The following is an 18,591-nucleotide window of genomic DNA, read 5'->3' as shown; positions in this document are numbered from 1 at the left end:
GCTCACTACGGCCTTGACCTCCCAGGCTCAAGCAGATCCTCCTACCTCAGCCTCCCAAGTAGCTGGGACTACAGGTGTGTACCATTAAGCCCAGATAATTTTGCATTTTTCATAGAGATGAAGTTTTGCTGTGTTTCTCAGGTTGGTCTGGAACTCCTGGGCTCAAACAATCTGCTCACCTTGGCCTCCCATTGTTGGAATTACAGATTAAAGGTGTGAGGCACCATGCCCAGCCTGGAACCTTAATTTTTTTTTTTAAAGCCTGATTGAGGGGGTTATTGAAGCAGCTGTCATGATGCTGGGGTCCCTGGTGTTGAGGAGAAAAGCACTGGTGGCGTGGCTACTCCTCTGGCTGCTCAGGTCCCCAACGCTCTAGGGCCATGGAGGTGCCATTGGCTGGAATGTGAGCACTGGAGGTCTGGGGAGCTGCAGTGGCTGAGGGCAGCTGCCGGGAGGTGCCCTGGAACATCGCTGGCCTTGCTCTCTAGATGTGGGGTGGCACCAGGGAGGATGCTTTGATACCAAATGCCTCATAGCTGCCACTTAGAGACACCTTCCTGGCCCTGGAGAAGCACTCCCAGGACAGGGCAGCTGGAACTGGGTCCCCAACAGGGCCCAACTGGGCATGTGGGCCCTGACCACAGTGCTGGTGGTTCATTGCTACAGCTAGAGTCCATCCAACAAGGATGCAGCCCTGATGGAAGCTGTGCGTGCCAACGGTCTGCAAGAAGTCAGCAGGCTGTTGTCAGAAGGTGCAGATATATATATATTTTTTATAGTGAAACTGTCTTTATTTTTATTGCCTTTTATTTTCAACAATGATTACTTGAACTTAAAAAAAAAAAAAAAAAAAGAGCAGACTTTATTAACTAATGGTTACTGAAAAGCCAAACCTTTCCAGCCCACTTCATATTCTCATTTAACCATTTCAGGGCAGAACAATGTTCCAAACTATAAACTTGTTCCTTATTAACATTGACAGTCATGTGTTTGATGAAAAGCTTTGGATCCGATATACGAGCAGCCATAATTAACCTTTCCACTGCGGCTTGATAATCATCATTCCTCCGAGACTGGTTGTTTTCACACCTTTTCAAAACTATCTGTAGTATCTGTGTAGAAGTTCCAGGACTCTGAATACTACTAGCATTAGATACCATGAAGATTTCAATCGCTAAAAGCATTTCAATCTCAGATAAATAAGATGGAATTAGAAGAAGTTTTCGGTATAAATTTCCTTCCAGTTGTGGGTAGCAACCCAAGGAAAGAGCACTTTTGTAGTGGGCTCTGGCTTTGAGCCATAAATAACTCAGAAGGTGCAGATATTAATGCAAGGCACAGACTTGGCTGGACAGCACTCATTGTGGCAGCCATCAATCGAAACAACAGTCTGGTACAGGTCCTGCATGCTGCCAGGGCTGATCTAAACCTTGGAGATTATTTCAGCAGTGTTTGCAAGACCGCCAAGGAACATTCTTTGGAAGTCCTGGTCACCCAAGAGGGTGACTTCAACAACCGGCTGAACAACCATATCAGTTTCAAGGGCTGCACAGCCCTGCACTATGCTGTGCTTGCTGATGACTGCCGCACTGCCGAGGAGCTGCTTAATGGAGGAGCCAACCCCCTGCAGAGCGGTGAAATGGAACACACACCCTTGGATTATGCCCAAAAAGGGGAAGTGACGAAGCTTCTGAGCACTTCTGAAGCCAAGTACCAAGAGAAGCAGTGGAAGTGTGAGGCTGAGGAGTGGTGCCGCTTCCTCCTGGAGCAGCGACTGAAGGAGCACATCACCGACCAGGAGAGTGCTATTGCCACAGAGGGCGTTGCGATCTGGAGGAAGGAGAATGGTTGGTACGAGGAAGAACACCCTCTTGGTCTTCCTTTTCTAGGGATCATCTGGAATAGGAAAAACAGAGCTGGGCAAGCAGACAGCCAAATATATGCACAAAGATGCTAAAAAGGACTTCATCAGGCTGGACATGTCTGAGTTCCAGGAGCAACAATAGGTGGCCAAGTTTATTTGGTCCCCACCAGGCTACATCAGCCATGAGGAGGGTGGCCAGCTGACCAAGAAGTTGATGCAGTGCCCCAATGCTGTGGTGCTCTTTGATGAAGTAGACAAGGTCCATCCAGATGTGCTCACCATCATGCTGCAGCTGTTGGATGAGGGCCGGCTGACAGATGGAAGAGGGATGACCATTGATTGCAAGGACGACATCTTCATCATGATCTCCTGTGTGGCCAGTGACAAGATCACATAGCACATGCTGCAGCTGAGGCGGAAGGAAAGCTTTGGAGATGAGCTGTAACCGTATTGCTGAAAACCTGGGGGATGTCCAGGTAAGTGACAAGATCACTATCTCAAAGAACTTCAAGGAGAATGATTTGCCCTATCCTGAAAGCTCACTTCCAGAGGGATGAGTTTCTGGGACGGATCAGAGATTGTTTGCTTCCTCCCTTCTGCCACTTGTAGCTCATCCAACTTATCAACAAGGAGCTAAGCTTCTGGGCTAAAAGAGTCAAGCAAAGGCACAATGTCATGCTGCTCTGGGACCGTGAGGTGGCAGACATGCTGGTTGATGCCTACAATACCACACGATGGTGCCCGCTCCATCAAACATGAGGTAGAGTGCCCTGTGATGAACCAGCTGGCAGCAGCCTACGAGCAGGACCTGCTGCCAGGGGCTGTACTCTGCATACCACGGTGGAGGACTCAGACAAGCAGCTAAGCAAGAGCCCAGAACTGCCCTCACCCCAGGCTGAAAAGCGGCTCCTCAAGCTGTGGCTGGAGATCATTGACAAGGACAGCAAGACTTGCAAACTGGACATTCAGGGACCACTGCAAACTGAGAAGGTATGCAACACCATCTAGCAGCCTCCCACCTGTCTATATGCACCCTCACCATCCAACAAAGGCCCCTCATCTGTGGGGAAAAAAAAAGAAGCTTGATTGAGGTATAATTAACATGCCATACATTTGTCCATTTAAAGTATACAATTCACTGCACTTTAGTATGTGCAGAGTTGTGCAACCATCATCACAGGCAGTTTTAGAACATTTCTTTGCTTCCAAAAGAAACCTGCTACTCTTTAGCTATCACCCCGTCTTCTCTCCCGACCCCAGCCTTAAACAAGCACTGATATACTTTCTGCCTCTATAGATTTCTCTATTCCGGACTTTCATATGAATGGAATTATATAATATGTGGACTTTGTGCCTAGTTTCTTTCACTTAGCATGTTTTCAAGGTTCATGCGTGTTGTAGCATGTATCATCACTTCAATCCTTTTTATGACTATTATTCCATTGTATGTGTATGCTACATTTTGTTTATCCATTCATCAGTTGATGGACATTCGGGTTGCTTCCATCTTTTGGCTCTAATGAATAATGCTGCTATAAACATCTGTGTACAAGTTTCTTTGTGGGTATATGTTCTCATTTCTCTTATACAATGTTGCTGTAAATATTTGTATGTAAGCTTTTGTGAGGGAGTGTTTTCATTCTCTTGGTATATACCTGGTAGTGGAATTGCTGGATCATATGGTAACTCTATGTTTAATCATTTGAGGAATTGCCTGACTGTACGAGGGTTCCAATTTCTCCACATCCTGGCCAACACTTGTTCTTTTCTTCTTTCTTTCTTTAAAAAATATCCTAGTGAGTGAGAAGTAGTGTTATGGTTTTTGTTTGCATTTCTCTAATGACTAATGATCTAGAGCATTTCTAGATGTGCATATTGGCCATTTATATATCATCTTTGGAGAAATGTGTATTCAGATTTTTTGCCCATTTTAAGATTGGATAATCAGTCTTTTTACATTGAGTCATAAGAGTTTTTTAATACAGACAAGATCTTGCTTTGTCACCCAGGCTGGATTGCAGTGGCTTGATGAAGCTCACTGTCAAGCTCCTGGGCTCAAGTGATCCTCCTGCCTGAGCCTCCCCATTAGCTGGGATTACAGGTGTGCACCACCATGCCTGGCTAGTTAAAAATTTTTTTTTTTTGTAGAGACAAGGTCTCACTATTTGCCCAGGCTAATCTCAAACTCCTGGCTTCAAGCAACCCTCCAACCTGGGCCTCTCAAAACACTGGTATTACAGGTGTAAGCCCAGGCTCCTGGCCCTGGATCTTACTCTTAGCTCTTTATTTTAGATCTTTCCTCTATTCTGAGTTAACCATTTAAAATGGAGGTATAATTTATGTAACATACTATTAACCAGTTTAAAATGTACAATTCTGTGGTATTTAGTGCATTTATAATGTATAACCGCTACCTCTCTCTAGTTTCAAAACGTTTTCACCACCCCAGAAGAACAACCCATATCCATGAAATAATCACCCCAAATAATTAAATCCCCTGTTAACCACTAGTCTACTTTCTGTCTTGATGAATTTGCCTATTCTGGCTATTTTATATAGAAGGAATATTCCAATATGTTACCTTTTGTGCCTGGTTTCTTTCAGTTAGCATAATGTTTTAGAGATTCATCCATGTTACAGCATGTATCAGTACTTCATTCCTTTTCCTGTGGCTGAATATTCCATTGTATGTATATAGTGCCATTTGCTGATATATTCATCCATTGACAGGCATTTGGGTTGTTTCCACCTTTTGGATATTATAAATAATGCTGCTATAAATATCTCTGTACAAGTTTCTATGTGGGTATATGTTCTCATTTCTCTTGTATGTATGTGTGTATATATATATATGTTATATATATACACAAATATATATATATTATATACACACATAGAAACTTTGTACATATTTATATACACACCCATATATATATACAATACACACACACACACACACACACACATACACACGAGTGGAATTGCTGGGTCATGTGGTAATTCTATATTTAACTTTTCAAGGAACTGCTAAACTGTTTTCCATAGTGGCAGCATTATTTTACATACCCACCAGCAATGCATAAGAGTTCTAATTACTCCACATCCTCATCAATACTTATCTTCTGTTTTTTAAAATAAGTTATTACAGCCATCCTCACAGGTATTAAGTAGTATGTCACTGTGGTTTTGATTTACATTCCTAATGACCAATTGAGTTAATTTTTTCATATGATGTGAAGGACCACATAGCAGTCTTGGTACCCTTGTAGAAAATTAGCTGATCACAGGCTGGGCGTGGTGGCTCATGCCTGTAATCCCAGCACTTTGGGAGACCAAGACGGGTGGATCACGAGGTCAAGAGATTGAGATCACCCTGGCCAACATGGTGAAACCCTGTCTCTACTAAAAATACAAAAATTAGCTGGGCGTGGTGGCGCATGCCTGTAGTCCCAGCTTCTTGCAGGGAGGCAGGAGAATCTCTTGAACCTGGGAGGCGGAGGTTGCAGTGGGCTGAGATTGCACCACTGCACTCCAGCCTGGATGACAGAGCAAGACTCTGTCAAAAAAAAAAAAAACCAAAAAAAAAAAAACAGAAAAAAAAAGAAAATTAGTTGATCAGAGATGTATGGGGTTTCTTTCTTGGCTGTTAATTTTATTCATCGACATGTCTGTCCTTGTGCTAGTATTACACTGTCTTGATTACTTTATAGTAACCAGGAATGTCTGTAGTAAGTTTTGAAATCAGGAAGTGTAGTTCTCCTACTTTGTTATTTTTCAGGATTGTTTTGGCTAGTCTGGATCCCTTGAAACTCCATATGAATTTTACAATCATGATTGATTCCTATGAAGAAATCAGTTGAGATTCTGATAGGGTTTTTGTTGAATCTGTAGATCAGTTCGGGGAATTTCACTATCTTATCAGTGTTAAGTCTATTGACTCATAAACAGGAAATTTTTCCACTTATTTAGATCTTCTTTAATGTCTAAAACAAACAGTTCATTTAGAAGGCACATTCATGTAGTCAACTTTCTGGGACTTACAGTTTGAACCTATGAGACATTCAGGGAAAGGAGTTCCGTGGAACGTGGGGAAGTGTATAATGAATTCTGGCTTGATGCCTCATTCTTGAATTCCCCAGAGGTGAGGAGGATCTCCCCTTCTGAGCTGCACCCTTTACAGTAAGTCTCAGTGGCCTTCAGGAGACGGCTGCTGAGCAGGCTCAAGAAACCTGCTGGAAGTCCCTAGTCAACTGCCCTGGAGAAGACAGGGGCTGCTTCCTGCCATGCTAGGGAGCCTGATTTCTGGGGTGAGGGAGAATGAATCATGACCCTCTTGGACCCAATCTACCTGCCTAGGAGAGGTTGTGGTGAGTCACCCTTACTTACTAACGATAATGTTTAAATGACTCTGAATAACCTCAGAGGTTTGCCTCTACTCTCCTGAAAGTTCTAATTTATAGAATGATGCCCTCTGGTTTCATAACTAAACAAAAAGCACATCAACAGTTGAGAGAGAAAGTGGGGAGAGAGAATATACCAGGCCCTCATGAAATTTCTCTAATTAATAACCCATGTCATAGAAAACTCCCACCAATTCTTTAGATATGACTCCATTTTATAAAGAAATCAATTTTTATTTTCCTTTATTTCTAATGCCATTCTCTTCTTTGCTGCAGGGAGTCCTTATCTGTCCCCTGAATACCCAGTTTAAGCTTTTCTCCTCCTGATGAACCTCCTCTGACTGTCTTTTCTGCATTTCTGGTATGTGCAGTCAGAGTTTCTACCCAACACTTCCTCACACGCAGTTGGGATTGCTTTCTGATAGTCCCCGGCATGCATCTCTTCCCTGTGCTGTCATCTCCACAAGGGCAGGGCAGGGCTGTGCTGCCGACCTCATCTGCATGCCCTGGGGGATTGGGCTCACCCTGGGTGTAGCCGGAAGTGTGGCCCCAGTGGAATGTCCTGACCCTTTCCAGTACAGGATTGCTACTTCCTGTCCTCATCCAGGCTGTGGAGGTTACGTTTAAACCTTTCCCACACCTGGGTCTCTACCTCAGTTGTCCTTGCAGGTTGTGTTGGTTCATCATGCCCTGGGCATTCCTAAGGCCATTATAACGTGTCAGGTCTAGGTCTTTATCTTGATTAGAATACTAACTTCCTGAATTTGGCCAGTGGGCAGCCTTTCCTTAATGAATGAAAAAAGAACTGGAATGTTACTGTAAATGAGTATCTACCCCATTCTTTTTCTGCAGAACTATTAGCATTTTGTTGTTATGAAATTTACTGGTTATCTAATTGGATGCATATTGCTAGAGTGCTTCTGATTTTCTTTGTTCCGACACCAAGTTTCATTTTAATGATATGGGAGAAAAACTAATCCTTTTAATTAAACCAACATGGATATTAACTATTATCAATGACTTCTAGCAGATAAATCTTACATGCAAGAAACAGGGCAGACACCTCCTGCACTCCCTGGGTAGCCTGCGGGGCAGCCTCTGGGAACTCAGTCTCAAAGGGATGAAGGGCCCATGGGTGTTCCTAGTTCCATGGAGGATGGGGACTAGTATGGATCATTCATTTATTCACTTTTAGTTGCATTTTGCTAAGTCCTTACAAATAACGTGTAAACCAAAAATAAAATCCTAAGCACCCCCTTGCCACCCACTCGCAACTGAGTGGATCCCTTTTGGACCAAGGGAACCCCAGAGAAACATGAAAAACTGAATTCCCAGTGTATTAGTCAGGGCTCCCTAGAGGGACAGAACTAAGGAGATTATATATATATATATATATACATTTAAAAAAAAATAAACTCCCCCCCCCACACACACACACACACACACACACACACACACACACACATATGTATATATATATATAAAGTTGTATGTGTGTGTGTGTGTATATATGTGTGTATATATATGTGTGTGTGTGTGTGTGTGTGTGTGTGTGTAAAGGGGAGTTTATTAAGTATTAACTTACAAAATCACAAGCTCCCGCAATAGGCTGTCTGCAAGATTGAGGCACAAGGAGAGCCAGTCCAAGTCTCAAAACTGAAGAACTTAGAGTCTGCTCTTTGAGGGCAGGAAGCATCCAGCACGGGAGAAAGATGTAGGCTGGGAGGCTAGGCCAGTCTCATACTTTTCACATTTTTCTGTCTGCTTTACATTTGCTGGCAGCTGATTAGATTGAGCCCACCAGATTGAGGGTGGGTCTGCCTTCCCCAGCCCACTGACTCAAATGTCAGTCTCCTTTGGCAACACCCTCACAGACACACCCAGGATCAATACTTTGCATCCTTCAATCCAATCAAGTTGACACTCAGTATTAACCATCACACCCAGCCATGATGGGAAGTAATATGGTCTGGTTCTGTGTCCTCACCCAAATCTCATGTAGAATTTTAATCCCTATGTGTTGTGTCAAGGAAAGGACCTGGTGGGAGGTGACTGGATCATGGGGGCGCTTTCCCTCATGGTGTTCTTGTGATAGTGAGTCCTTACGGGATCTGATGGTTTAAAAGTGTGTGGCAGTTACCCCTTTGCTCTCTGTCTCTTGCCATTGTGGAAGACATGCCTTGCTTCCTTTTTGCTTTCCGCTATGATTGCAAGTTTTCTGAGGCCTCCCTAGCCACACAGAACTGTGAGTCCATTAAACTTCTTTTCTTTATAAATTACCCTGTCTCAGGTAGTTCTTTAGAGCAATGTGAAAATGAACTAATACAGGAAGGAAGGTCAGACCACCTCATTATAGCTGCTACCTTTGGAGTCTAGGCACAATTGACCAGCATTAATATTAAAATAGAGATCATAAGACTAACAAAGCAGACTCTGGCAATAAGACGCCAAATGCCAACTTGACTCTGGTTAGCATCGCAGGACAGATAGTAGACCCTGAAGGAAATAAAAAGATTTTATCCCAAAATATATTTCTTTGACATATTTTGAAATGATCCCACAAAACTGTCTTTTAGGGGAGGAAATTTGAATCTGTAGACAATCTCCATTAATGCACACAGGGCTTTCCTGAATTTAGGAGGGATAAACACCCTTTAGGGTCCAAAAAGAGACATTTACCATCTATTCTCTCCAAAGACTGCTGCCTATGAGGCTTCATCTATGTAGCAAGAGCCCTGGTTGCCAGAACCCCGCTTAGCTTAACTCAAGCACTTTTTTCTACTGGCAAGCCTTTACACAAAGTTGAACTCTTTCAACCAGTTGGCAATCAGAAAATCTTTGAATCCACCTATGACCTGTAAGTCCCTGCTTTGAGATGACCAGCCTTTCTGGGCCGAACCAATATATACCTTACATGTATTGATTGATGCCTTTGCCTGAAACTTTCATCTCTCTAAAATGTATAAAGCTAAACTGTAACCTGATCCTCTCAGGTACACTTTCTCAAGACCTCTTGAGACTGTTCCGTGGGGCCAGAGTACTCATATTGGCTCAGAATAAACCTCTTTAAATATTTCACAAGATTTGGTTTTCTTCATCAACAAAGGACACAACGTTTTCTCTCTGTACATTCAGGTAGTGTTTTCCACACATAGGTTTTGGATTTTCAGATTTAAAAATTCCTACATAGCAACTGCCTGGCTTACTTGCCCTATTTAGAATTTATGTGCAGGCGGGGTGCAGTGGCTCACACCCGTAATCCCAGCACTTTGAGAGGCTGAGGCAGGAGGACTGCTTGATCCCAGGGGTTGGAGATCAGCCTGGGCAACACAGTTGTAGAGACCCCAGCTCCACAAAAAAATTTTAAAAATGAACCAGATGTGGTATTATGGGCCTGTGGTCCCAGCTACTTGAGAGGCTGAGGTGGGAGGATTGCTTGAGCCCAGAAGGTGGAGGCTGCAGTGGGCCATGATTGTGCTACTGCACTCCAGCCCCTGGGTGACAAAATGAGAACCCGTCTTACAAACAAACAAACAAAACAAAACAAAACAAAACACCCAAGAAACAAACAACAAAGAATTTGTGTGCAGTTGGACAGAGAGGGGAAAATTTTACATTATCTAAAGCAAAACACACCTTACATACTAGCCATGGGGAGCAGTTTGCTATCCTGAATGTGCCATGCTTCTGATAAGGGCAGTGCTTGGTGTCAGGCTCATGAAAATCCCCTAATGTTGAATAGTCAATGGAAGTAAAGGAGCCATCAAGCTCTGAGCTGGGAAGGCACCTTAAATAATGCCAGGGTATCTTTTGTGACTGGACTGCTCCACTGACTTTGTCAAGGAAAGACTCCAAGGGTATGAGAATAAGAAAGGCTTGGGGAGTTTTTGGCATTTTGCCTTGTGTCCTGTGTCATTGGGTCTTTCTGACAAGCATGGACCAAAGGCTATTTGACCCTAGATACGGCAAGTGACCAAAGTTTCATCTCATTCACAGAGAACTTCACATTTGTAGGTAGACAGGGCTCATTTGTAAATGATCAAGTGAGTCTAGAGCAAGGTCAGAGAAGCATTTTTGATGTTCCCTTGATGTTTGTTGTCCTAGGAGTTAGACAAACCTGTCCTTCTTGTAAGTTCCTTGCTACAGGGGGGCACAATGGTTTTGTGCTTTTTGAAAGAGTTAGGGTCTTGCTCTGTCCCCAGGCTAGAGTGCAGTGGCTCAATCATAGCTCACTGCACCCACAAATGCCTGAGCTCATGAGATCTTCTTGCCTCAGCCTCCTGAGTAGCTGGGGCCACAGGCATGCATCACCATGCTTGGCTACGGTTTTTGTGTTTTTGCTTTTTCATTTTTTGGTTTTGTTTTGTTTTTAGTAGAGATGGGGTCTTGCTATACTGCCCAGGCCAGTATCAAACTCCTGGCCTCAAGCGATCCTCCTGTCTTGGCCTCCCCAAATCTTGGGATTACAGGTGTAAGCCACCATGCCCAGCTAGGTTTTAGACTCTTATTGGTTCTTCCTCCAAAAGTGGAGCATGATTTATAACACAGTTCTCATGTCCTGGCCTTTTTTTTCTTTTTTTAAAATCACCACACACTTTGCTCCCAGTGACACAATTTCTGTACTATCTTTATGGTCAATTTTTTACATAATCAAAGGACTATTTTTCAGACTTGAAAGAGTGTTTTCCACCAATTTGGATGCTGTTTTGCTCTTTACTTTGGTGACTTTCCAAACAGGCAGGCACCAACTGATTTCTGTCTTCAGGAAGTGGCTGCAGATGTGTGAAGAATCTGTAGAAAATGTGAAGCTGGAGGGAGGCACTGCCCCACCAGCTCACCCCTGCAGGGTAGGCCAGGCCAGGGCAGCTGGGGTGGCAGCCATCTCTCCAGCCTCAGGGCCTGAGGATACTGCTCACTTGGGACCAGGCCAGGGCCACAGTGTAACCTTCATCTCCATCACAGTTCCCTCTACTCTTTAACCCAGGAGTTCTGTTCCACGTGAATGGGCCAAAGGCCAAACTGCGTTTCTTTCAGAAAGTCTCCTATTTATTCTGTATTTGCATGTGGACATCCACGGAGATTGGTGAGAAGAGTGTGACAAGGGCACGTGGAATGACTCAGGGCAGTCGCTCCTGGAAGGTTGGCTCCTGGCTCTTCAGGGAGCCCTGCGGTCCTGCTCTGGCTGCTGGATTGAGAGGCACCAGCCCCACTGTAGTTTCTAGGCCAATGTCTCAGCAGACTAGCCCAAATCTCCTGTTGGAGGAGGAGGAGAACTGGACCACTCCCCACTAGTAGATTAAGAATGAAATGTTATTGAGTGCTATCGGCTGAATGCTGTCGTCCTCAGATTCATACGTTGAAGTCCTAACCCCCAGTACCTTAGAATGTGTCTGTATTTGGAGATAGAGACTTTAAAGGGGTAAGTTAAAATAAGGTCTTTAGGGTGGATCCCAATCCAATAGGCTGGTGGCGTTATAAGCAGAGGAGATTAGGATGCAGAGGCACACAGAGGGGTGATGACCATGTCTAGACACAGGGAGAAGGCTGCCATCTACAAGCCAAGCAGAGAGGCCTCAGAAGAAGCCAACTTTTTGACACCTCAGTCTTGAACTTCTGGCTTCCAGAGCTGAGAGGAAATACATTTCTGTTGTTTGAGCCCCCTAGTCAGCTGGGCGTGGTGGCTCACGCCTGTAATCCCAGTACTTAGGGAGGCTGAGGTGGTGGTGCTTGAGCTCAGGAGTTTGAGACCAGCCTGGGCAACACGGTGAAACCCCATCTCTACCAAAATTTCAAAAATTGGCCTGGCATTGTGGCACACACTTGTAGGCCCAGCTACTCAGGAGGTTGAGGTGGGAGGATTGCTGGAGTCTGGGAAGTCAAGGCAGCAGTGGACTGTGACCGTCACTGCATTCCAGTCCGGGTGACAGAGTGAGACCCTGGAACTGCATGTCCTAGACTCCAGGAAGCTTACAGTTTTCCCAGGAAGATAAATTACTTCCATGAAATAATCTAAGAATAGTCAAGACAAAAAGGCCATGGCCTCTGTCGGGCTGAACAGAGGCTCAAAGGAAAAAGCCCCCCAGTCTGTGGTCTTCATGACAGTAGCCCTAGCAAACACACACGTGGTCTGGTGGGCACTATAGATACTTCTGTCAACAATGAGCTCCACAACCCACTCTAGCTGTTCTGTGGAACGTTTCTGTTGCTGTTCTTTGTGAGCTCTCAAAGGATATTGTCCTTCTCACCCATCAAGTTTTACCACAGAGTTTGTACCTTATTTTTTAATTCTTTGCATTATTTTCTTCTTGGATACTGGGAAAACCTGGGACTGGGAGTTTGGAGGCCAAAGCCCCAGGTGCAGAGACACTGTGATGACACGGTGTGGCCTTGGGAGGTCGTCCAGTCTCCAAGGCCTCAGGCTCCTGGCCTGTTAACACTGGTGATGGAGCAGGTGCTCTCTGAAGCCCCTCCTAATACTGACAAGCCCTCCAGAGACTCCAACACTAGCCTCACGCTGTATACTCTGTGAGTACCGACGTCTCTCAGGTTGCTGATTTCTCCTACTCATATAGTGGCCAGAAAGTTTTTCTTTTTCTCTGAGACAGAGTCTTCCCCTGTCACCCAGGCTAGAATGCAGTGGCGTGATCTTGGCTCACTGCAGCCTCTGCCTCCTGGGCTCAAGCGATCCTCCCACCTCAGCCTCCTGAGTAGCTGGGACTACAGGTGTGCACCACCATGCCCAGCCAATTTTTTTTTTTTTTTTTTGTAGAGACAGGTTCTCCCTATGTTGCCCAGGCTGGTCTTGAACTCCTGGGCTCAAGTGATCCTCCCGCCTCGGTCTTCCAGAGTACTGGGATTATAGGCATGAGCCGCTCTGCCTGGCTGAAGGTTCATTCTTGCTAGGGAGGGAGGCCATTAGAAAAATGGCCATTAAACATCTGCAGGGGAGGCCAATAGAAAAAACCCCTTTTAGAGTTCAAATGTGCTGGTGAGAGAACAGGGAAGCCTACTTCCAACTGCAGGGAGTAGACATGGAACTCTAGAGCTGTCAGTGAAATTCCCAGGGCTACCTCTGAATTACATTGTTCAATTGGGTAAGTTGATGAGTTATTTGTTTCAACAAAGGTGGGGGTTGAGGTAAAATCCGGTGTCCTTTGAAAACTGGATGATGATAGAGATATAGAATAGTGCCAAATGACTAATGGACAGCTAATCTGATGAACTTGGCACCTGTTCCAGGGAAGTGTTGCCATTTGGGCAGCCTGGCTTGATGTTGAGTCTCAGTCCAAATAAAACACAGATCTTCCTCCCTCTTCCCTCTGCATGTGCAGACTGCTCAATCCCAAACCAGCTTACCTATTGCAACAGGTACTGGCCCATGTGTTATTCTGCCTTATACCTTGGGGCCCATCCTAGGCATTGCTTACCTGAAATTGGAGGCCACAAACATTTTCCTGGTGAGTGCCCAGTGATTTTATCTTTTGTCATATGCCTCCCTATGATTCTGTTCAGCTCATTGCAGCTTCATAAAAAACATTTCCTGTGTATTCAGAACCAAATATAGAACGTTGTATATGACACAGTGTCATATACTAAAGAACTACATGTCCTAGACTCCAGGGAGCCTACAGTTTTCCCAGGAAGATAAGATACTTACATGAAATAATCTAAGAATATTCAAGACAAAAAGGCCATGGCCTCTGTTGGGCCGAACAGAGGCTCAAGTATTTAAATGAATGATACAGTCAGTAAATTTCAAGACTGGTGAGGTGGGAGAGAGGTCAGAGATGGCTGCAGTTTTCAAGGAGAGGATGTGGGCCTTGCTTTGTTCTTGGCATTTTAAAATGGGACCAGTGATACTAAGTTTATGCAGCAATTGAGGCTCTTAAAGGATCAAGAAGAATTCCTTAGACTCTTATAGAAGTGGGACATTGGGTTGAGGGAGAGAGGTTTTAGGAGAGGTAAGAATAAGTAGAGAGACAGTCAGAGATGGAAGGTAGACTTGAGAAAACAGCTTGTTTAATTTGGACTGTGCGAGATGGTTTCCAAACAAACATCCCTCACCTTTCTCCCTCCCGTGCCTTCTTCAGTTTCCAGTCCCTGACGTCATGACACGGTGCAGCTGCAGTTATGTATCTTTTCCTTTCTGCTTGACCCCCCCAGCTAAAGTACCACTTTCTTGGCACCCACAATGGAGGGCACTGCCAGTGGAGCAGATGAGAGATTGATTTTGGACCACCAGCCCTGATGGAAAGCTGAGGACTATTGCATGACCTTCCCTGAGGCAACTATTGCATGGAATTGGTGTGGGATGGCTCTTCTAAGAGGTAGAATTTGGGGTGCCCCTAATGAATCCTTCTCTAGCAATGGAGACTGGTAGACATCCATCCTTCCTGAGTCGCTCAGAACTGAGACCCCTCTTTAGATAAAGTTCCAGGTCTCATTCCCTTTCAGGAGGACAGAGATGGTATTGTCTTGGGAGTTAATGTAATAGGTAAGCTGGTGAGGTCGAGGGTTCAAAAACAGAGAGGGGTGCTAGGTGGGGTAATGGTCCATGTTGAGCTATTACAGGAAACCACAAATTTAATAGGACAGGACAGATTCTTTTTTTTTTTTTTTTTAACACCCTTGTGAGAACCACCTCCTGGGAGGATACCAGGAACCCATGGCACATTTATTATTGAAAATATCAGGAAGGATTCTGGGTGAGCTTTGGTCTGTCCTGGATGGAGGATGGATATGACCTAAGGAAGTGGCACCTTGTGCCCACAGCTCTGGCACACTTCTGTAAACGAATTCACCCGTGCCCATGCACACTTCTTCCCAAGACAGGTGAAACGTAGGAAAGACCCACAGAGGGAAGACCGTTAGTTGACTGAAAACACAAGTTGATTTCCTTTTGCGATACTGCCACCCTCTATATCATTCTTGGCAGTTAAGGGCTGCCAAGGCTGGTCTCCACTTCAGTTGTTCTGATCTGACTCTGATAGCACATCAGGGAGAGATGACCTCAGTGACCCAGTCAGCTCAGAAAGGCAGTTTTGCTGCTTTCCAGGAGGTAACTGAATAATCCAAGTCTGATAAGAGAATCTGGGCTAAATGCTTTTCCTTGTGAAATTTTGACTTAAGAGGAAAACAAGCAATTTACTTATTTTGTGACTTTGTGAGAGGCAGTCTAGCATAGTGGTGAAAATCAGGGGCTTTGAATAGACTAGGTTCAGGTTCACAACTTGTGTCCTTTGCTTAACAGCTGTATAACCTAGGCCAAGTTTCTTAGCTTCTCCAAGCCTCAGTTTCTTCATCAGAAAAATAGGGATAATAATACAAATTTGAGACGCTTTAAGAACTTGATGAGATAATATATACGTACAACATGGTAATCAATCAGTAAATGAGAGCCAATAGTAATCATTACTAATTACAACTCAGTTTGGGATAGGGAAGATATTTGGTAGGTTTAATGAGATGGGCCTTTTGGCAAAGAAATTCATGATAATACTTGTTATTTAAAACAAAGAAACAATGTGTAAGTAGGATAGATGCCCTTGACCGCCCCTATCCTGGTCACACCAGGCAATAACCTCTGACCGCTGGGGAGCAGACTAATGCTGGCTACCTGGCTTACCCCACCCCATGCCCGTGAAAGCACAGTACCTTTTGTCTTGCTGGTGTCTAACAAAGAAGGTCCAAGATGGAAACTATAATAGGTGCACTCAAAGAATATTTGCTGATCTGCTGTATGTCAGATACCTTTAGGAGCTGGGGACCCAGCAGTGAATAGGCAACATCCTTGACCCCAAGGAATATACCCGGAGATTAAAAAATTGAATAAATTAAGTTAACAAGGTCATTTCCAATGTCGATGAGGGCTGAGACATCTAGTTTTCAAACTGGTGTGTTGGAGTCTTTGCCTCCTAATAATGTTGAATGTGGCTTTCAAGGCCACCAGGGCTGATTCTCTTGTGCCTGATTCTATAAGGCCCCTGTGTCCTCTGAGAGACAGAGTGCACTGAGTGCGGGAGAGCCTTGGAAAATTCTGTTTCCCTCCTCCTGGGAACGTGTTAACAGCACTTATATCCCAAAGGGCCCCTTTGCAATAAAATCAGATGTTTCTGCCCAGCTCAATACTTCCTTGTCTCTTTCACTTGGGCAGGTCTCTGGGCCATTTGAGGGCTTAAAATTTTGTAGAGCCCTTGGGATTGCATGTTTATTAGTCAAACAAATATGTTCCTCTTTTTTTCTTTCATATAGAAATGTATCTCTGGAAACATATACCAACCACTGCCAAATGTCTGGGAGTCAGAAACAGCACTACCTGCCAAACCTTTAAAGTTTGATTTGCTGCCATCCAAAGTGCAAATTACAGAGCTGGCTCTTCTCAACTTTGGATCTGTGACACAGGAAGCTGACTGGAGCCTGAATTAGAGGTCAGGGGACCCCAAGTTCTAGGAGGTTATTAGTCATGAACATTGGGCAAATTACTGAATATCTTTGGGGCTCAGTTTTCTCGTCTGTGAAATGGGGCAATTCAAAAGTTGTTGTGGAGGGTAAAACAAGATAATGGATACTTTCAGTGCCTCAGCTGTGAAGCAAGCAGACCATCAGCAGAGGAGGAGCCAGCTAGAGGGTGAACTAGGGTTAGAGGGACTGAGAGGTAGTGGCATTTGGATGTCAGAATCTTAGAGGGCACAGGGACCTTCAGTTTGAGCCAGGCTATGCCAGCATCTTTTGAGTTGTGGATAGTGACTGGGGTGAGGCAGTAGGGGGGTTCTGAGTGAGGCCCTAGTTCTAGAGAGGTGTTTGCGAGGCAAAGTAGGGTTACTGCCAGCAGGAGAGGGTAAAGGTAGAATGCACCAGGTTCCAGAGAGGGGGCTAGTGAATGCTAGATGAGGAGTCAGGGCAAGAGCACGCTAGACAAGGAGTCAGGGCTAGTACATGTTAGACAAGGAGTCAGGGCTAATACATGCCAGGCAAGGAGTCAGGGCTAGAGCATACTAGACAAGGAGTCAGGGCTAGTACATACTAGACAAGGAGTCAGGGCTAGCACATGCTAGACTAGGAGTCAGGGTTAGTGCATGCTAGGCAAGGCGTCAGGGATAATGCATGCTAGACAAGGAGTCAGCTCTAGTGCAGGCTAGACAAGGAGTCAGGGCTAGTGCATACTAGGTAAGGAGTCAGGGCTAATGCATGCTAGGCAAGGTGGCTCACTTTTAGCTTTATCAAGGGTATACTCAGAAACTGATAAGTTACTGGCTGGAAGGCTTTTTTTTCAGAGTTAGAGGGAAGATTACAGGTTGCAGTTTGGGGCTGTACAAATTTAAGGCAGCAAGAACAATTCAGGAACCCACCTGTGCAATGGGGGAAGGAGAGAGGAGGGTGGGAATTGGACCCTAATATACTGCCAGGTCTGGTTAAGGTCAGCTCAGTGCCTGCCATGTTCTGTCACACGATTCCATATACTCTTCACATGACCCATGACATATATGACCCATGACAAAATAAGTCCCAGGGAGATAACTTGCTCAACATCTTACCAAAATGGTAAGAGGTACAGCCAAAATGAAAACCCAGGTCTATCCTATGCCAAAGGCTACTCTTTTAACTTCTAGAGACTGGGCTGTGATCGCTCCCTTCTTTGCGAAATATGTTCATGTTTTTTTTTTTTTTTAGACGGCATTTCACTCTTATTGCCCAGGCTGGAGTGCAATGGCACACTTTCGGCTCACCACAACCTCCGCCTCCTGGGTTCAAGCAATTCTCCTGCCTCAGCCTCCCGAATAGCTGGGATTACAGGCCTGTGCCACCATGCTTGGCTAATTTTGTATTTTTAGTAGAGACAGGGTTTCTCCATGTTGGTCAGGCTGGTCTCGAACTCCTGACCTCAGGTGATCTGCCTGCCTTGGCCTCCCAGAGTTCTGGGATTACAGGTGTGAGCCACTGTGCCTAGACCGAGAAATATGTTCTTCAATTAACACACTTGTTTATAGAAAAGTAATGGCACTTGAAGGAAATCTAAGGCCTGTGCATCTAGCACTTAGACCAGGGCCCTTTCCTCTCACTCGTCCCTCAAGTACTGTGAACTTTGCAGCCCTTTTTGTCCCCAAACCAATTTGGCATTAAAACTTATTTGGAAACACTTATTTGTTCTATCACTGGATGGCAGAAAATAGAAGTTAAAGCTGAAGAGACTTCTGTCAGAAACAAGGAAAACCTTATCAGCAAGGAACATACGTTTTTTGGAGTGAGAACAACATAAGAATGTGGAGTGGCTTTGCCTGGAGGTTTTTCTGAAGAAAACAGACTGTAGCTGCTGGTCTTTGTTAGTTC

At 44.7% G+C, this 18,591-nt stretch overlaps 1 pseudogene; it reads left to right on the top strand.

The window, feature by feature from the left end:
• The first annotated feature begins 295 nt into the window (after positions 1-295).
• On the top strand, positions 296-2,872 carry LOC108299578 (annotated as a pseudogene).
• Positions 2,873-18,591: the final 15,719 nt, after the last annotated feature.

The sequence above is a fragment of the Cebus imitator genome, unplaced genomic scaffold (genome assembly GCF_001604975.1).
Source record: "Cebus imitator isolate Cc_AM_T3 unplaced genomic scaffold, Cebus_imitator-1.0 Scaffold23, whole genome shotgun sequence".
NCBI classification, from domain to species: domain Eukaryota; kingdom Metazoa; phylum Chordata; class Mammalia; order Primates; family Cebidae; genus Cebus; species Cebus imitator.
This window is presented reverse-complemented; position numbering and strand designations above follow the sequence as displayed.